The sequence below is a fragment of the Emys orbicularis genome, chromosome 7, assembly GCF_028017835.1.
Source record: "Emys orbicularis isolate rEmyOrb1 chromosome 7, rEmyOrb1.hap1, whole genome shotgun sequence".
NCBI lineage: Eukaryota > Metazoa > Chordata > Testudines > Emydidae > Emys > Emys orbicularis.
The window spans coordinates 14,575,728-14,581,216 of record NC_088689.1 but is presented as its reverse complement, the minus strand read 5'-3'; positions in this window follow the sequence as shown (position 1 = coordinate 14,581,216).

The window sequence follows — 5,489 nt, the reverse complement described above, 5'->3', positions numbered from 1 at the left end:
CTAAAATAAATTAAATATACACGTGAAGGCCAGGTAACGCATTTTATTTGGATACTAATTGATTTAGATTTATTCATCTTGTAAAAAGTGTACATCAGTATTTTCCCAACGACCAATATAGCACTCAATCTAGCATCAACTTTCTATGCATTCATTACTTATGTCCTGCAAAGTAAAGGTAGCATGTTCTTAAATGTGCGCTTTAATCTACTCCTGTTTCAAAGCAGGGTAGATCAAAATGCACTACAGAACATTTAGGGCATGGCTAGGGTGACCAGGTAGCAAATGTGAAAAATCGGGACTGGGGGTGGGAGGTAATAGGTGCTTATATAAGAAAAAGACCCCAAAATCGGCACTGTGCCTATAAAATCGGGACATGTGGTCACCTTAGGCATGGCAGCAAGAGCCACATGGACACTTAGAGCATGGCAGGCTAGTGCAGGGTAGATTTAACCCCCAGCTTGCTGCAACCTAAGTGCTCATGTAGCCAAGCATTAGTGTAAAGTGCTGTTTTCTTGATGTCTCCCCATCAGCAGATGCCCCTTTTTAGTTCACTGGTTATTTTTTCTGCTTTCTGCAATGTCATTTTTTTCTAGCTTAAAAATTCCAATTTATGTCTTACACTTAGCCTGATCGTGCATTCTATGCATGCCCCAAACCTCCCATTACCTTCCCTGGAGAATTTTGTGTGTGCGAGGAATGCAGGCTCTAGCTTGTTGAGGGAATAAATTCTGTCTCAAGTAGATCTTGGAAATTTTCTGACAATACAGCGTTTGAGCTCTGCCCCTCCTTGTGATTCTGCTTTCATCTCTATTCCCACTCCCAAGGCACTATACAAGCCTACTCCCTTTATCTCCTCTGACACTGTGCCACAATCTTAGCACCCTCCCAGTTGCATTCTTCTAACAATCCTCCAGTTTGCCTTTCAAATCTCTCTTCAAATCCTCTTCCCCTCTCCCCCGCCATGGTTTTGCATACGAGGTGTTTGGAAGCCCCAGGCTCAGCTCCTGACTCCATGCCAGGGAGCCTGGAAGCCCTGAGAACCCAGGTTTAAGCCAGGCCTCTAGGGGCTTCCAGGGTCCCAAGTCAGTTGGCTCCCGGGCTGCCCAACTTCTGCAGCCTGATAAGCCAGTTGCCCCAAGAGTCAGGAAGCCTAGGGAGCAGCAGGGGTCCCTGGCCTGGGCAGTCGAGATACTCAGGCTGCCCCAGAGCTGCAGACCCTGGAAACTCTGTCAGCTGCTGAGTGAAAATGACACAAACTGAGAAGATTCATCTGCTGCCAATCACTGAATAGCAGCATTGAAACTGACTCAGCAGCTGCTGAGTCCAGGGAGCATTTTTCATTTTTAAAACAACTTGTTTTGGCCAACTCTAATTTAAAGGATTCTGATTATTCCATCATCTCCGAGGAGCTGGGTAAAGTCCGGAGGGGAACAAGAGACAGTGACATGCAAAACTTATTAGAGGGTCACACACTTTGTTTCTTCTGTAGGCTGAACGCAGTGCTCACACCAGGAACTCCTAGTGTTATTTACCCCATCACATCACCCAAGAAGCAGGGGTCACCCAATAGGCAGCAGGTTTAAAACAAACCTAGGGGAGTACTTCTTCACACAACACACAGTCAAACTGTGGAAGTTGTTGCCAGGGGATGTTGTGAAGTCCAAAAGTATAACTGGGTTCAAAAAAGAATTAGGTAAGTTCATGGAGGACAGGTCCATCAATGGCTATTAGCCAAGATGGTCAGGGATGCAACTTCATGCTCTGGGTGTTCCAAAACCTCTGACTGCCAGGTGCTGGGACTGGATGACAGGAATGGATCACTCAATAATTGCCTTGTTCTTGTCATTGGCCACTGTCAGAAGAGAAGATCCTGGACTAGATGGCCCATTGGTTTGACCCAGTGTGGCCATTTTTATGTTCTTTGCAGTCTTCCATTCCCCTACAAGCTCCCCATGTGGCCTCCCAACCTCCTCTGTTTCAGGAACTCTCTGCAGCCCCCACCCCTTTCTTCATGCCAGATTTAGCTCAATATGCTTTAGGATTAATACACAGGACCAAATCCTCAGTTGGTGTATATCTGCTAAGCAACATGGCCTTTGAAGCTACAACAATTTATACCAGCTGAGGGTATGCCTAAGGATATGATATAAACAATTGCAAGCTTCTTTCTTTGGCCTTCTACTTCAGTCCCACCCCCTTCCCCCGTCCAGTCCAAATGGAATAGCTACTGGAGAACAGCAATGCCGGTGAATTTCCCTGTGTAGGCTGCCCTAAAAGTGGCAGTAAAAATCACAAATCCTCTCCTGCCAGTTCTGTCACATCACACCCCTCTCAAATGCATATGCAGGCTGACCCAGTCCCATATGTATTTTAATCTCCGTACTTCATCAGAACCTTGCTCAATTCTGCCCATTTATAATTCTGCTATCATCTCTTCCTTTATTCACACTCCTGAGGCACTGCACAAGCCAAATCCCTTTATCTCCTCTTACACTGTGCCTCAAACTTAAAACACCCTCCCAGTTGCAGTCTTCTAAGCATTCTCCCTTTTGTCTTTAAACCTCTTTTTATATCCTCTCTGCACTTCACCCCCATGGTTTTGCCTACCATTTACTTAATAAGTGAAGTGCAACAGGGGTATCCACTCTTGCCCTGCAGTTATTACTTAAATGCCATGCAAAATGGAGAGGAAGGAAGGTCTTAGGGGTAGTGCACCTCTCTTTCTCATTTGTATAATGGGTTTAATAGTGTTGTCAGGATAAATGCATAAAAGATTGAGGTGCTCGGATACTGCAGTAATGGGGGCCATATAAGTACCTAAGAGACATAGAACTACCTCTTTCCCTTGCTATATTGTTGTTCCACCCTTTGGCTGCTGTCCTGGAATGGTTTGTGCCAGCAGTTGTTGTGCTGTTTTCTGCTCTTTCTGCACAGATCATATTATAAATTCTCTAAAGCAGAAAAGACGTCTCTTTAAAGTGCTGCATTCACCAGATCAATACAATATGTCTAAGTGTTCACCTGTTGTCTTTTATACTTCAGTTTAGGGCCAAGGATCAGATTCATTAGAAGGAAAGAGGTAAATAAAAACATGCCAGATGATTACAGTTAATGTCTTTGCAAACTCAAAACAAAACCCTTGATAATGGAAATACCCAACAGTACAAAGTTCTCTGCATAGCACATGTCCCCTCTTACCTGTGTGAACATCCAGTTTGCCTCTAGAAAATGACTACTTGGAAACACACCGGCCCACTCCTTAAAAGGAATCCGAGAGTAGCCTCTTTTCTAGGCACATCCACCCTCTGTAGCTCAGGTTGGAGATGGCACAGAAGGATCCCAGTTAGCTGTCCAGGCTCTTCCAGACACTGAAAACTGGTGCATGGAGAATTGCATGGTTTGCTGGTGACGTGAAGAGTGAAGTAATCTGTACAGGAAGTGGAGGACTTCATCCCATCTCCAAATGCTGCTTACTCCTCCCATGTGTTTGTACAATGCTTAGCACGGTGATCCCTAATTGCTATTAGGATAACTGCAATGTAAAATATAACAGAGAAGGGAGCATCTTGACCTTGGCCAATCTCCTTTTCCTGTCTACCCACTAGGAGTTGTATGGGGAAATTCTCCAGGAGGCAACTGACTTTAAATAAAGGCTCAGAATGACACAGATTTAAAATTAGGCAAACCAGCCCTCCAGTGGAGCAGAGAGCTTTGGAACTTCTTTCAGACTCTCCGCCTCCAAATCAGCTGACAGAGCAAAAGCAATAATTAGGTCAGGGAAGAGCATTCATACACATCACTTTGTCTGGCGTAGGTAAGAAGGGAGGCTTTCAAATATCTGCCGATCTCCTAAATTATGTCGGAGTCTCTGGATTGAAACAGTGACCCAGAATAGTTGCTAGGGGATGTTTTTCTGAGGTGTTTGATGTGGGTGATGAGGGTACAAAGTGTACAGGCATTTGCTCACTGTTGGAGACCATGTACCAGGGGTTGGGATTTCAAGATGATAATGTTCTAGCCCGATGAAGAACCAAATACAATTAATATGATGGTAACGTAGGACAGAGGAAAAGGCGATATTAATCCACAGACACTTGCTTGGGCATGGATCACAGTCGAATGGACTCAGATAATGTAGTGATGAAAAAAACCCATTCAATTATCCAATTTTTCATCTTGCCAATGTAAGATTGTTCCATTCAGCATTTTGTCTAGTCTAGTTTAATGTCCTAAGTAAGGAGGATTCCACCACTTCCTTGCACTGGGATTCATGGATTTTTAAGGCCGAAAAGGTCCATTATGATAATCTGTTGTTGACATCTGCATAGCTCAGGCCATAGAAGAGTGTGGGAGATGTTTGTGCTACCTATGGATTCTTCCACTAGTTTATAGTCATTGACTAAGATTTCTTGCCTCTTCTTTCTTTCTAGGGGCTCTTTTTCTCCTTTCTTCTTGGTCAGTAGTTAGGTTACTGTTAATCTCTGTCCTATTCTCAGTCTGCTTGTCAACTAGCCATCCTCAAATGCAGGATACCTTTTGCTGGCAACCAGCCTGAATGTCTCCATCGATGATTGCGTAATAGAATTTTTTCTAGTTGCCACATTCTTCCATTAAGTATCTCCATAACAATCCCATCCATTCTTTAGCCGTGTGATGCCTCTGACAGTACTTTACTTCGTGCTTTATCTAATTTTGCTTCCTCAGTGACTTCAAATATTACTCATCGCTAGAGCTGAGCGTGAAATGGTTCTCCCATCCAGCAACATTTTTTGAGATTTCAAATATGTTCCTGTTTTGCACTGGGATGAAACTAAGACCTTCTGACATTTTTCACAAAGAGAGAGACAGACACAGATCCACCCCAGAATAGCTAGTAGCATGATGCTCCAAATCAGACAACGCCAGGACTTAAACAGGGCTCTCCCAGATCCCAGGTAAGTGCTCCAATGAGTAGGCTGGTGGCAGTGGATCTTTCTCAGTATCTCCTGTTGGAGCTATTCCACTTTGTATAAATAATTAGTTATTGGATAGAGTACAAGCAAGACTGAATATAGCACAGTGGTTTAGTCACTGATGTGGGAAACCAGGGTTCAAGTCCTTGCCCTAGAGCAGGGATTTGAACCTATGTCTCCCATGTGCCAGGTGATGTGTTAACCAGGAGTCAGATGGTCAGAGGCACACACTTTAATCCTAGACCTGAGAAACCTTTCTGATGAAAGTATTGTTGACTGTGACCCTTTCCCATGTAAAGCTTTGGTTTTGACAAATCGGTTATTTTCTGATGAAAACCTGTTTTATCAAAAAATTCCCAACCAGTTCTACTTGTGCCCCTATATATTTGACTCTGGAAAGGATCCAGATTACACTTCCTGAAGATATAGCTTTTCTGGTCTTCTTTCAAATTGAGAAAACACCCTCCCCTCCCCCTGAATCCCAGTTACGTTACATTCTCTCTCCAAAGGAGTCTCATCACTTGTTGGGATATG